The 15925-nt window shown below is 35.9% G+C and overlaps 1 long non-coding RNA gene across 1 annotated transcript; it reads left to right on the forward strand.

Annotated features, from left to right (window-relative positions):
* The first annotated feature begins 348 nt into the window (after positions 1-348).
* LOC113287576 lies at positions 349-2798 on the forward strand. Its single transcript, XR_003330143.1, has 3 exons — positions 349-1545; positions 2296-2349; positions 2561-2798. It is a non-coding gene; the product is annotated as an uncharacterized LOC113287576 (long non-coding RNA).
* The last annotated feature ends 13127 nt before the right edge of the window (positions 2799-15925 follow it).

The following is a 15925-nucleotide window of genomic DNA, read 5'->3' on the forward strand; positions in this document are numbered from 1 at the left end:
TTAGACTAGTCAAGTGACGAATTAGCCAATAATAACTCGATTAGTATAACACGAATGTTAATTATTAGAAACTAATCTAACAACGATCTAGATTTGAATTTAGTACCACTAGATAGATCTCGAAAAGTTAGGCGGAATGGTCTACTCGAACGGGTCGTTCGGATACCGGATGAAGAAGATATCTTCAGAACCATGTAAAGGGTAAAATAGTCATTTTGTGATTTAGCAGACCCACCTGCCCTTATCCTTTTGAGGAGTGTCCCATTAACCATTTTTGGTGTTATCTAGACCATTTCGAGAAGATAAACTCTCGTATTTTCTCTTCTTTTTTTTCTTCTTCAACTTTTGTTCGTCGCTCCGGCGATTATGTGAGATGATTCTGAGGTCGAAATTGAAGAGATACTTGGGGGAAACATTAGTAATTGATTGCTAGTGGTGATGTGAGATCGGGAGAAGAAGGAGTGGATGTTGTTGTAAATTGAAGATATGATTTCTGAAGTTAGAGTTTGTGTAGAATTGAGATGTGAATCGTGTTGCTGATAGATGAGTAAGAAGAGGGTTGTTGGTTAATTGCCGTTTTTGAGTTTTTCTGATGGTGAATCAAAGTTAGGGTTTTCATAAGAAGTTCAAGGAAGAATTAGAAGATGAAGATGATGTAAAGGGGATTGAATTAATAATGGGTTTGTTCCTAATTAAAGTATGGCTGGATGTAGTGAAGTTAATTTGATGTTGGAGCTGTTCAGGGGGAAAATTAAGGAATTAGGGTTTCATGTTCTTCCCCAAATTGATAAAATAGGATTGAGAATTAATTTAGGGTTCATGGGTTGAATCACAAATGAAGGAGAAGAATCTGAAGCCACTGTTTGAGGTAATCTCTTCTTACCAAATAGAATTGAATTGAATTTCATATTTTGGAGTGTGTTGAATTGCAAGCAATGAAACTGGTGCAAATATAATGAGATGGTGGTGATGTAGTTAAAGTTCAGTGATTGGTATACATTGAGAAGAAATAAGTGCAGCTGTTAATGTAAATGGGTATGAGCAGATGATGGTGGTGTTAACTGAAATGGTAGTACTAGATATAAGCTGGGTCTGATGTGTATGAAGGTGACTGTGTATTGTTGAGGATGAGGTGTTGAAGTCAGTAATTAAAAAGAATGAGAGTTGGACTGTTGCTGATAGTGGTGACCTAATGGATTCCAGGATGCTGAGATGGAGATGCAATTGGTGTTAGTTTGTGAGATGATGAAGTTACAGATTGTGCAGGCATTAATGAAATGAAGGTGTTGATTGACCCGCATCTGAATTGTTGTGAGTATTGTAGTTAGTGAATTAAAATGAGATAAAGATGGTAATATGATTGATTGTAGTGGTAGTGTTATAATGGGGACGCAGGTGATGCAAGTAAAGCTTCAGATGAATGTTAGGAGGTTACAGATAATGGTTTTGGGTGACTGCAATGGTTAGCTGGACTGAGGTTACAATTATAGATGGGTTGTAGGATTAATTAGTGTATCAAGTGCAGGCTTGCAACTGCTATTGCAGGTAATTTGTATTTGAATTTAAAGTGAGTTACAAATTTTATATGCTTTGAATGAATGATTGAAATGATTCAGATGAAATTGTATAATCCGGTAGAATTGATGTAATGAAGAAGAGGTTAGCATTGTTAAGTTAAGAGTCTTTGTGTTTGCTGTGTGGTCTGTAACCTATACAGTCTTTCTGACTGAACTGATCTAGACTGACTTAGATCCTTTTCTTTCTGACTTAGTTTAGCTGACTGAGTTGAACCATGTTGACTCACCGAGTTTCCTGTCTAGACCGAATTGACTCAGTTGACCAATTCCTGTTTGACTTTGACCTTGACTGTTGACCTGACCTTAGATGTTGACTGTTAGATTGACCGTTAGAGACTGTCAATTGACCAGATGACCAGGCCTTAGATTAATGGGCCGGATTAATGGCTTGGGCTTAGGGTTAGTTTTACTAGTTTGATGATTTGGACCTCTTGTGGTCCGAATTAGCCTTTGGCTTCTTCTAAAAAGTTGTAGATATTCATAAGACTTGGATAATGGATTATAGAATCGACCTAATAGGAATAATACACTCTTAGTTATGTTAAAGGTAGAGAATGATATATCATAATGGACTTAGAACGATTAGATAGTTCACTTAGCCTATAACTAGAGACTTGTATGAAATTATGTTATGATTCTTGTGTGAGCCATCTTGGCTAGTTTCTTAGACTTCTTATGTGATTAACAGTTAGTATGTATCAACAACGATCGATTCAAGGATGAACCAGTGGATCATGGATCTCGAGGTAGGCGTGGCTTGTCATCCAAAGAGGTGGGAATACTTTTGACTCTTTTGTGATCATTGTTGTTTTCTACTACTGAAGTTTATGTTTAACAAACTCATGCATTATCTGATTGTGTTTAGTGTTAAGGGAAAACAAGAATTGTTTTCAAATCATTTCCAATGATTGCATGAAAGTTAAATGTTATTCCTACGGGGAACCCCTTTTAGGGATTATGTGCTCACCCATTCCCACTTTCAGTTTCAGAGACAGATCAGAGTTGCGCAGCGAAAGCTTCGAGAAGTTGATTACGTTATTTAGATTGCTTCCGCTATGTTTATTTTGTGTTTATATTTTATTTGTAAATCAACTCACTATTGTATATGTATCATTTGAGAGGAGTTCTTGTATATATATTTCTGAGTGGGGTTAGTTTTGGATTAAGTTTTGTAGCAGATTTATAATTAAATGCTTAAGTTTATGATTTGGTTTCTTAGTGTCTCTTTATTTAGTTAATCTCTTGGATTAGTCAGCTGCTAGCTTTGGAGGCGCTACAAACTTGGTATCAGAGCTCACTATTAGATCTTACGTGGGAAAAGATAGAACTAGCCAGTGCCAGTTAGTGAAATAGATTAGTTTAGAACTGGGTTGGGTTGTGAGATAAATTTTAATCACTAAAAACTATCAATAACTAAAAGATTTGTTTGGTGTACTCATTTGTTTGCTTATTTTTGTATATATTTTATGAGATTTATCTTAGTAATTTAAGAGTTTGTTAATCCAGCACTGGGGAATAGTGAAGGTCGTGTTTTCTCTGTTCGTAGGAAGGCATTGTTGGGCTTGGCCAACCTTGACAAGGCAACTGCATTCAGAGACGACCGATCATAGAAGTTTAGTGTGATTTTTTGAAAACCGATAATTATAAATTCACTTAGAACTAAATTGGTAAGAATCTCTCTTGTAACTAGAGACAATCATCTTATAGATAAAAATGAGTGTAAAGATCCTAAAGATTAGAATTTATAATTTTCCATTATATAAATTAGTGCAAGAAACTTAGACTTCCCTACTTGATAGAACTTAAATCAGCATAATTGAACCTAGAGCTACAAATTTTAAATTTTAGTTGTAGAAAGCCATATAGGTTTGTGTTATGTTCTTGTTGTTTGTGCTTAGACAAGAGATATGATTATTCTTTAAGGTGGGGAGTTTTGAAGACCAGAAGGGTGATTCGATTTTCGAGGACGAAAATATATAAGGTGTGGAGAATGTAAAGACCCTTGAGATCGTCAAGGCTATTAGACTAGTCAAGTGACGAATTAGCCAATAATAACTCGATTAGTATAACACGAATGTTAATTATTAGAAACTAATCTAACAACGATCTAGATTTGAATTTAGTACCACTAGATAGATCTCGAAAAGTTAGGCGGAATGGTCTACTCGAACGGGTCGTTCGGATACCGGATGAAGAAGATATCTTCAGAACCATGTAAAGGGTAAAATAGTCATTTTGTGATTTAGCAGACCCACCTGCCCTTATCCTTTTGAGGAGTGTCCCATTAACCATTTTTGGTGTTATCTAGACCATTTCGAGAAGATAAACTCTCGTATTTTCTCTTCTTTTTTTTCTTCTTCAACTTTTGTTCGTCGCTCCGGCGATTATGTGAGATGATTCTGAGGTCGAAATTGAAGAGATACTTGGGGGAAATATTAGTAATTGATTGCTAGTGGTGATGTGAGATCGGGAGAAGAATGAGTGGATGTTGTTGTAAATTGAAGATATGATTTCTGAAGTTAGAGTTTGTGTAGAATTGAGATGTGAATCGTGTTGCTGATAGATGAGTAAGAAGAGGGTTGTTGGTTAATTGCCGTTTTTGAGTTTTTCTGATGGTGAATCAAAGTTAGGGTTTTCATAAGAAGTTCAAGGAAGAATTAGAAGATGAAGATGATGTAAAGGGGATTGAATTAATAATGGGTTTGTTCCTAATTAAAGTATGGCTGGATGTAGTGAAGTTAATTTGATGTTGGAGCTGTTCAGGGGGAAAATTAAGGAATTAGGGTTTCATGTTCTTCCCCAAATTGATAAAATAGGATTGAGAATTAATTTAGGGTTCATGGGTTGAATCACAAATGAAGGAGAAGAATCTGAAGCCACTGTTTGAGGTAATCTCTTCTTACCAAATAGAATTGAATTGAATTTCATATTTTGGAGTGTGTTGAATTGCAAGCAATGAAACTGGTGCAAATATAATGAGATGGTGGTGATGTAGTTAAAGTTCAGTGATTGGTATACATTGAGAAGAAATAAGTGCAGCTGTTAATGTAAATGGGTATGAGCAGATGATGGTGGTGTTAACTGAAATGGTAGTACTAGATATAAGCTGGGTCTGATGTGTATGAAGGTGACTGTGTATTGTTGAGGATGAGGTGTTGAAGTCAGTAATTAAAAAGAATGAGAGTTGGACTGTTGCTGATAGTGGTGACCTAATGGATTCCAGGATGCTGAGATGGAGATGCAATTGGTGTTAGTTTGTGAGATGATGAAGTTACAGATTGTGCAGGCATTAATGAAATGAAGGTGTTGATTGACCCGCATCTGAATTGTTGTGAGTATTGTAGTTAGTGAATTAAAATGAGATAAAGATGGTAATATGATTGATTGTAGTGGTAGTGTTATAATGGGGACGCAGGTGATGCAAGTAAAGCTTCAGATGAATGTTAGGAGGTTACAGATAATGGTTTTGGGTGACTGCAATGGTTAGCTGGACTGAGGTTACAATTATAGATGGGTTGTAGGATTAATTAGTGTATCAAGTGCAGGCTTGCAACTGCTATTGCAGGTAATTTGTATTTGAATTTAAAGTGAGTTACAAATTTTATATGCTTTGAATGAATGATTGAAATGATTCAGATGAAATTGTATAATCCGGTAGAATTGATGTAATGAAGAAGAGGTTAGCATTGTTAAGTTAAGAGTCTTTGTGTTTGCTGTGTGGTCTGTAACCTATACAGTCTTTCTGACTGAACTGATCTAGACTGACTTAGATCCTTTTCTTTCTGACTTAGTTTAGCTGACTGAGTTGAACCATGTTGACTCACCGAGTTTCCTGTCTAGACCGAATTGACTCAGTTGACCAATTCCTGTTTGACTTTGACCTTGACTGTTGACCTGACCTTAGATGTTGACTGTTAGATTGACCGTTAGAGACTGTCAATTGACCAGATGACCAGGCCTTAGATTAATGGGCCGGATTAATGGCTTGGGCTTAGGGTTAGTTTTACTAGTTTGATGATTTGGACCTCTTGTGGTCCGAATTAGCCTTTGGCTTCTTCTAAAAAGTTGTAGATATTCATAAGACTTGGATAATGGATTATAGAATCGACCTAATAGGAATAATACACTCTTAGTTATGTTAAAGGTAGAGAATGAGATATCATAATGGACTTAGAACGATTAGATAGTTCACTTAGCCTATAACTAGAGACTTGTATGAAATTATGTTATGATTCTTGTGTGAGCCATCTTGGCTAGTTTCTTAGACTTCTTATGTGATTAACAGTTAGTATGTATCAACAACGATCGATTCAAGGATGAACCAGTGGATCATGGATCTCGAGGTAGGCGTGGCTTGTCATCAAAAGAGGTGGGAATACTTTTGACTCTTTTGTGATCATTGTTGTTTTCTACTACTGAAGTGTATGTTTAACAAACTCATGCATTATCTGACTGTGTTTAGTGTTTAGGGAAAATAAGAATTGTTTTCAAATCATTTCCAATGATTGCATGAAAGTTAAATGATATTCCTACGGGGCACCCCTTTTAGGGATGATGTTCTCACCATTCCCACTTTCAGTTTCAGAGGCAGATCAGAGTTGCGCAGCGAAAGCTTCGAGAAGTTGATTACGTTATTTAGATTGCTTCGCTATGTTTATTTTGTGTTTATATTTTATTTGTAAATCAACTCACTATTGTATATGTATCATTTGAGAGGAGTTCTTGTATATATATTTCTGAGCGGGGTTAGTTTTGGGTTAAGTTTTGTAGCAGATATATAATTGAATGCTTAAGTTTATGATTTGGTTTCTTTGTGCCTTTTTATTTAGTTAATCTCTTGGATTAGTCAGATGCTAGCTTTGGAGGCGCTACAAACTTGGTATCAGAGCTCACTATTAGGTCTTATATGGGAAAAGATAGAATTAGCCAGTGCCAGTTAGTGAAATAGATTAGTTTAGAACTGGGTTGGGTTGTGAGATAAATCTTAATCACTAAAAACTATCAATAACTAAAAGATTTGTTTTGGCATATTCATTTGTTTGCTTATTTTTGTATATATTTTATGAAATAAATTTTTTTAGGTGACACAAGCTATGATAGAAGTTTAGTGATTTATCTTAGTAATTTAAGAGTTTGTTAATCCATCACTGGGGAATGGTGAAGGTCGTGTTTTCTCTGTTCGTAGGAAGGCATTTTTGGGCTTGGCCAACCTTGACAGGGCAACTGCATTCAGAGATGACCGATCATAGAATTTTAGTGTGATTTTTAGAAAACGATAATTATAAATTCATTTAGAACTAAATTCGTAGGAATCTCGCTTGTAACTAGAGACAATCATCTTATAGATAAAAATGATGCAAAGAGCCTAAAGATTAAAATTTATAATTTTCCATTATATAAATTTGTGTAAGAAACTTAGACTTCCCTACTTGATAGAATCAGCATAATTGAACCTAAAGCTACAAATTTTAAATTTTAGTTGTAGAAAGCGATATAGGTTTGTGTTATGTTCTTGTTGTTTGTGCTTAGAAAAGAGATATGATTATTTTTTAAGGTGGGGAGTTTTGAAGACCAGAAGGGTGATTCGATTTTCGAGGACGAAAATATATAAGGTGGGGAGAATGTAAAGACCCTTGAACTCGTCAACGCTATTAGACTGGTCAAGTGACGAATTAGCCGATAATAACTCGATTAGTATAACACGAACGTTAATTATTAGAAACTAATCTAACAACGATCTAGATTTGAATTTAGTACCACTAGATAGATCTCGAAAAGTTAGGCGGAATGGTCTACTCGAACAAGTCGTTCGGATACCGGATGAAAAAGATATCTTCAGAACCATGTAAAGGGTAAAATAATCATTTTATGATTTAGCCGATCCACCTGCCCTTATCCTTTTGAGGAGTGTCCCATTAACCATCTTTGGTGTTATCTAGACCATTTCGAGAAGATAAACTCTCGTATTTTCTCTTCTTCCTTATTCCTTTCTTCTTTCTTCTTCTTCTTTCTTCCTCTTTCTTCCTTTTCTTCTTCAACTTCTGTTCGTCGCTCCGGCGATTATGTGAGATGATACTGAGGTCGAAATTGAAGAGAAACTTGGGGGAAAACATTAGTAATTGATTTCTAGTGGTGATGTGAGCTCGGGAGAAGAAGGAGTGGATGCTGCTGTAAATTGAAGATATGATTTCTGAAGTTAGAGTTTGTGTAGAATTGAGATGTGAATCGTGTTTCTGATAGATGAGTAAGAAGAGGGTTGTTGTTTAATTGCCGTTTTTGAGTTTTTCTGATGGTGAATCAAAGTTAGGGTTTTCATGAGAAGTTCAAGGAATAATTAGAAGATGAAGATGATGTAAAGGGGATTGAATTAATGATGGGTTTGTTCCTAATTAAAGTATGGCTGGATGTGGTGAAGTTAATTTGATGTTGGAGCTGTTCAGCGGGAAAATTAAGGAAGTAAGGTTTCATGTTCTTCCCCAAATTGATAAAAGAGGATTGAGAATTAATTTAGGGTTCATGGGTTGAATCACAAATGAAGGAGAAGAATCTGAAGCCACTGTTTGAGGTAATCTCTTTTTACCAAATAGAATTGAATTGAATTTCATATTTTGGAGTGTGTTGAATTGCAAGCAATGGAACTGGTGCAAATATAATGAGATGGTGGTGATGTAGTTAAAGTTCAGTGATTGGTATACATTGAGAAGAAATAAGTGCAGCTGTTAATGTAAATGGGTATGAGCAGATGATAGTGGTGTTAACTGAAATGGTAATACTAGATATAAGCTGGGCCTGATGTGTATTAAGGTGACTGTGTATTGTTGAAGATGAGGTGTTGAAGTCAGTAATTAAAAAGAATGAGAGTTGGACTGTTGCTGACAGTGGTGACCTAATGGATTCCAGGATGCTGATATGGAGATGCAATTGGTGTTAGTTTGTGAGATGATGAAGTTACAGATTGTGCAGACAGTAATGAAATAGAGGTGTTGATTGACCCGCATCTGAATTGTTATGAGTATTGTAGTTAGTGACTTAAGATGAGATAAAGATGGTAATATGATTGATTGTAGTGGTCGTGTTATAATGGGGATGCATGTGATGCAAGTAAAGCTTCAGATGAATGTTAAGAGGTTACAGATAATGGTTTTGGGTGACTGCAATGGTTAGATGGACTGAGGTTACAATTGTAGATGGGTTGTAGGATTAATTAGTGTATCAAGTGCAGGGTTGCAACTGCTATTGCAGTTAATTTGTATTTGAAATTAAAATGAGTTACAAATTTTATATGCTTTGAATGAATGATTGAAATGATTCAGATGAAATTGTATAATCTGGTAGAATTAATGTAATGAAGAAGAGGTTAGCATTGTTGAGTTAAGAGTCTCTGTGTTTGTTGTGTGGTCTGTAACCTATTCAGTCTTTCTGACTGAACTGACCTAGATTGAATTAGATCCTTTTCTGTCTGACTCAGTTTAGCTGACTGAGTTGAACCATGTTGACTCACCGAGTTTCATGTCTAGACCGAATCGACACAGTAGACCAATTCATGTTTGACTTTGACCTTGACTGTTGACCTGATCTTAGACGTTGACTGTTAGATTAACCGCTAGAGACTGTCAATTGACCAGATGGACCAGGCCTTATATTAATGGGTCGGATTAATGGCTTGGGCTTAGGGTTAGTTTTACTAGTTTGATGATTTGGTCCTTTTGTGGTCCGAATTAGCCTTTGGCTTCTTTTAAAAAGTTGTAGATATTCATAAGACTTGGATAATGGACTATAGAATCGACCTAATAGGAATAGTAAACTCTTAGTTATGTTAAAGGTAGAGAATGAGATATCATAATGGACTTAGAACCATTAGATAGTTTACTTAGCCTATAACTAGAGACTTGTATGAAATTATGTTATGATTCTTGTGTGGGCCATCTTGGCTAGTTTCTTAGACTTCTTATGTGATTAACGGTTAGTATGTATTAACAACGATCGATTCAAGGATGAACCAGTGGATCATGGATCTCGAGGTAGGCGTGGCTTGTCATCAAAAGAGGTGGGAATACTTTTGACTCTTTTGTGATCATTGTTGTTTTCTACTGCTGAAGTTTATGTTTAACAAACTCATGCATTATCTGATTGTGTTTAGTGTTTAGGGAAAACAAGAATTGTTTTCAAATCATTTCCAATGATTGCACGAAAGTTAAATGCTATTTCTACGGGGGACCCTTTTTAGGGATAATGTGCTCACCCATTCCCACTTTCAGTTTCAGAGACAGATCAGAATTGCGCAGCGAAATCTTCGAGAAGTTGATTACGTTATTTAGATTGCTTCCGCTATGTTTTTTCGTGTTTATATTTTATTTGTAAATCAACTCACTATTGTATATGTATCATTTGAGAGGAGTTCTTGCATATATATTTCTGAGAGGGGTTAGTTTTGGGTTAAGTTTTGTAGCAGATTTATAATTGAATGCTTACGTTTATGATTAGGTTTCTTAGTGCCTCTTTATTTAGTTAATCTTTTGGATTAGTCAGCTGCTAGCTTTGGAGGCGCTACAGTTGAGATTACCATCTATGGATATAAGTATATATAGTGTGTTCATACATTAGTGTATAAATCCATGTGTCGGAAGTCAAGTGCGTTCATATGTGTGCATGCGGTATTGGTGAAGGAGACGGGTTGAGTACGCGTACCCGTACGCGTAACCACGGAAGTTTTCATACCGAAAATTTCTGCTGGAGTTTGTAAGTTTTCAAACTAGTAAACCAGTCACCTTAGGTGCGCGTACTCACGGAAGTTTTCGAACCGAAAATTTCTACTGAGTTTGTAAACTCAAATCCGGTAGCTAAGGTACGCATACCCGTACGCGTACTCAAGCTGGTGATATCTCAAATCGGTAGTTCATGAACTTAAAAGAGTAAATTATAAGGAATGTAATATTTACAAACCGTGGCTATATTGTTCATGAATTGATTCAAGTGGATCAAACCGATTTTATTTCAATTGTGTCTATGAATAAAGACCTAAGCAATTGAAGAACTCTTCAACTAGTTCTTATGAGTCATTTGAACTAGTTATGAGAAAGATGAATACGGTTAACACGAAAGTGCTCATATGGCTAACCATTGGTTAACTATTTGTGAACCAACTAAGTGTACACGTTTAGGTACGGTTACTCAAACCTAAATCAATACATTTCATGTGTGTGTGTGACAAGCTAAGTTTCGATCTAACGGTTGAAAGATATTAGCTTGGTTGAATCAGGTTTTTCATCTAACGGTGAATGTTGAATGCTTTGTTACCAAGGTAACTTAGATTGCAAACCCTGATTTGAAAACTCTATAAAGGAGATATATAGCATCTGGAAAAACTAATCCCCACACCTCCTGTGTGATACTAGTTGGTTTGCTAGAGTCGATTCTCCTTTAATCTTAGGTTTCTTCTCGAGACCCTGTAGGCTAACGACTGAAAGACTTCATTGGGATTGTGAAGCCAGGCAAAACTACTTTTCTTGTAGTTGAGCGATCTGATCTTGCAATTTTCTATCGTACGAGTTCAATTGAATAATTGGCTTGAGATTATATATCCGATAGGGCAAGATAAAAAGAAATCACAAACATCTTCGTCTCATCGTTTGTGATTCCACAATATCTAGTTTCGCTACCATGCGATTTAGAATATTGTGAGGTGATTGATAATACTAGGCTGTTATTCGGGAATATAATTCCGGTTTATCAATTAGTTCTTGTTCACCTTGATTTATCAAAAGACGGAACAAAAACTCTTGGGTATTTCTTTGGGAGACAAATTTATTCAATTATATAGACTTTTCTGTGTGAGACAGATTTGTTTATCAAGTCTTCGACTTTGAGTTGTAGAAACTCTTAGTTGTGGGTGAGATCAGCTAAGGGAATCAAGTGCATAGTATCCTGTTGGGATCAGAGACGTAATGAGCGTAACTGTACCTTGAATCAGTGTGAGATTGATTAGGGTTCAACTACATTCCAGACCGAAGTTAGTTTGTAGTAGGCTAGTGTCTGTAGCGGCTTAATATAGTGTGGTGTGCAATTTGGACTAGGTCCCGGGATTTTTCTGCATTTGTGGTTACCTCGTTAAAAAAACTTCTGTGGTTTGTGTTATTTCTATTCCGCATTATATTTTGTTATAGAATTGAAATATCACAGATTGTGTGTTGTATCGATCAATTGTGAAATCCAACCTTTGGTTGTTGATTGGAAATTGATTGATCCTTGGATATTGGTCTTTGGTACCATCCAAGTTTTGATCCTTGTATTTGATAAAGACTCGCAGGTTTCTATTTGCTTGAGTAAAGATCAAATCAAGAGATTGAGATATTAACTCGTTGATATACTTTTCTCTAGATTGAGTCTGACTGTCTAGTTGATTCTCTAGAAAGTATATTGGAGTTAGTCCATACAGATTGCTAATCGAAATATAGGGTGAGGTTGTTGTACCCCCGCATTTTCACAAGTCAAATGGATACCCGTACGATGTCAATATGGTTCCCAAAAAAAAAACTGTAAAATGACCCTTTTTAAGGGAAAAAGAACACAACACAATTTTGCTACATGAAAATTTTCTTTCCAAATTTTTGGCTCAATAAATTTTATATTCTCATAAGAAAAATTTAGAGCACAAAAGTAGCACAAAAATCAAAAATACCATTCAAGATTAAAAAGTAAACACTCCAACCAAAACAATACTTAGGCAAAGCTGTCTGTAGACAATAGTTTAGCTATGAACGATAAGAAAATAGCTCAACTAATTAGAGAGCGTTTTACCAATACGTATACCTGATTAATAACAAATCTTACTCAACAGGTTTTTTATGAGTAAGCATTCAACCCTTGTGATTAATTAGCACAAGTATGAGCTTTATGCTCATCAAATGAATATCTTTCATGGTTAATCCTCTTTTTACTTCTAATTCTTGGAGGAAACCCTTTTTGATGTGAAAAAATATCATAAAACTTATTGTCATCAAAATAAGAGACCAAGTTTGAATCCTTACCAGAAAAAGTTTGTATGGAGGATTTTGACAGCCTGTTGATAAGATCCTTGTATCCTTCAATTATCAGATTAAGGTTGTCCTTCATATCTCCATCGTTGTTTCCACCTACTGGTACTTTTCTCACATCTTGAACATCATCCTTCACTTTAAGTTGACGAGGACTTTTCTGAAATCTCCTTGATCGATTTGTATTAACACTACAATTAGTTCGAACATTCGATGAGCATCTTGAACTGACTTTCCTGAAAGAATTCACAGGGTGAGTCCTAAAACCGATAGGTTTAGACATCCGAATGTCAGTTACACCTTTGAGTATTAAGTCTAAGGTGTGCTGAAGTCGACCAAAGTAATTGTCATTGAGCTTCAGTTTGCTTTTCCGTTTAACATGTACTTTTCAATCACAAAAAAGAAATACTTTCTGATCACCGGAGTGATTAGAGAGTGTAGCATTAGTAACATCGTTATAAGATTTCTTCCTTCCATGAAATGTGGTAATTCCTTGATCAGTGGAAGAACCAAGCGCCTCCTTAGCGATAGGAAGGGTTTACAGTTTACCTTCTGAAGTTGGTTTCATTAGAGAAACATGATTAGAACTAACCATGTTTTCTAAAATCACAGCAGATTCAGAAGCAATTGGTATGACTGACTCCACAGAACGACGTTTATCTTGAATAGATAGATTACTCAATAGTCGTTCTATTTCAAGGGCATCTTCCTTGAGTTTAGCCTCGAGTAAGATTTGGGAGGAACAAATTACAACATTTTCCTCACGAAGAACCCTTAATTGGGAATCACGATCTTTTACCATACTAACCATTATATTGACTTTGTGTTTCAGCCTATTGATTCTAACTGACTGGATTCTAACAAGTTTTAGAATCGGTGCACTCTCTTAGGATGATTCCCTTTCTACTTCAGAATCAGATTCGCCAGTAAGATAATCAAGGTAACACATATCAATACAAGTCTGTTTCGTAGGAACAGAATGTTCATTTACATATGAGATTGAAAGTCTTTATCCTTAATAGATTTCATAGAAACTGAATTTTTGTCCCTAGTGATGCGTTTTTCAGAGATAGCGTTTCTGTCCACAGAGTCAGATTGCTACAAACACAGAATTATGAGGTCTTAAACTTTTTTTGTCTGCTCTGATACCAATTATATAAATGTATTTGTTCATGAGTATGTAAACATACACAAACGATTTTAGAACTTAACCCACTCAGGTATGCAAACGGGAACGCATACCTAAGTTCCCAAACTTGGTCTTGTTCGCCAGTTTGAAAATGGGTATGCATATTGTCATTCATGACCGAACTCGGTTGAATTAGTACGCACACGGGTATGCATACTATAGTTCCCCGACTTCGACCGTTGAATCAGTACGCATACAGGTGTGCATACTAAATTCTCGGACTCGGAATACACATGCAACAATTAGCATACAAGTACACTGTGCTATTTCCAATCAAAGGTTAATTGTTCTAAACTCCTATTTCAATCAGTGAAACATTCTTGGAAGACGAGAATAGCTGTCTCACACAAACTATTATCTTCAAAGCATTTTTTCAAGTGATCGAATGATCAATACGAAACATTCTGAGTCGACATCAAATGACTGTCTCACAGAAATCATGTAAGATGTTACAGGCGATGTTCACATGATCAATCTTTTGAATTTCGTCAAGAATAAAAGATGAACTTGGTTAAGGCGAAAGCTTACCAACACATATTTCGAGAAATATGTAAGCGAGTTAAACTCAGATCGAAATATCAAATGTGTATAATGTAAAGTATATATAGCTATACGACTTTTGTCTCAATAAGAGATAGAATAGAAATAGACTTATGAGTGATAGATGATTTCAAGTCTCCACATACCTTTTGTTGATGAAGTTCCACAAGCTCCCTTTAATTAGTAGTTATTCGTCTTCAATCGATGAACGCCATGAAGTCTAAAGCTCAACTATACATTCTATCCTAATCCGAGACATAACTATAAGTAGATTAGAAATCAAGACTTATAGTTTTGACAACTAAACTTGAGATAGCAAAGCTTGCGAGTTCGACCGAGCAGTGCTCTAACAGTTTTTTTTCATGATTTTAATAACAAAATGAAGGATGGTTCGGGTTATTTTTGATCAACATAATTCTACATATCGAGGATAAGTTAAGAAGATTTAGATTTTTCCTCGAGTTGTAGAGATGTGTGTGCAGCGAAATCAAAATTATTATATACTATTTCAGATTAAAGGGCATTAATCGGGATTTTATCTTTCCACTTTAACACCCCTTAGCATAATTTTCAGATGAAGATAGTGGTTTTAAGGGCAAACCATGTTTTCATGTACCACAAAACAATTGTGTTCTTCAATGAAGATCACTTGCACAAGTGAATTTCCGTAGCTCTATCCGGAGTCTGGACATGCTTTATACTTAACTCGACTTAACACCAGTGTTAGGGTCAGTTAGGCCCAACACAACAAGTGGGGAACTGCAATAACTAGGGGTGTGCAGCAAAACCGAAACCGTGGATTTCACCCGCAACCGTCCGCAAAATTGCGGGTGAAAACCAATCCGCAAGAGTCTATGGGCCGGACACGGGTGAATTCTCAAAATCCACAAGGTTTAGCAGTTTGGTTGCGGTTGGTTTTGTAAATCCGCGGATTCACCCGCAATCATAGGGTAGTAAGGGAATTTAATAAAATTAGTAAGGATACTATTGGAAGTTTTAGTTTTAAAACCTAAATCGATAATTCAAAAGAGAAGCCTCCAATAAAAATGCATATACCTCACTGGCTTTGTAAGATCTTCAAAACGAATTGTATATCCAACTTCATCTCCGAGAGTTACACCCATCCCTTCAGCTACCCTAGCAGCAACAGACTGAATCAAAAAAGCAAATACAAAATGTTGATTTCAAACATAACCAGTCAAGACCAACAGTTGAATTACAACATTCTGCATTAGGGTAGTAAAAAGACAAACCTGAACGGACAATCGTCTTGGTTGTGTACAAGCAATAACCCTTCGTTAAGAAACTGAGGGATTTGAGTAGTTTTACCACTGCCAGTTTCACCAACAATAATGCTAGTAGCATGATTTTCAACTAGGTAAAAAATGTGAGTACAATATTTATACACTGGTAGTCTTTGTCTTTGCTTCTCAATGCTGTTTATGGCAAATCAAAATTCAAAGTTAACTAGCTAGTAATTTAACCAATTAAAACAACGATACCTATGAGATGGAAAGAGAATCAACGATACCTATGAGATGGTGTTGATGACACAAAGATGATTCCACCTTCTTCATCGTCTATGA

This window comes from Papaver somniferum, chromosome 6 (genome assembly GCF_003573695.1).
Source record: "Papaver somniferum cultivar HN1 chromosome 6, ASM357369v1, whole genome shotgun sequence".
Taxonomy (NCBI): Eukaryota; Viridiplantae; Streptophyta; class Magnoliopsida; order Ranunculales; family Papaveraceae; genus Papaver; species Papaver somniferum.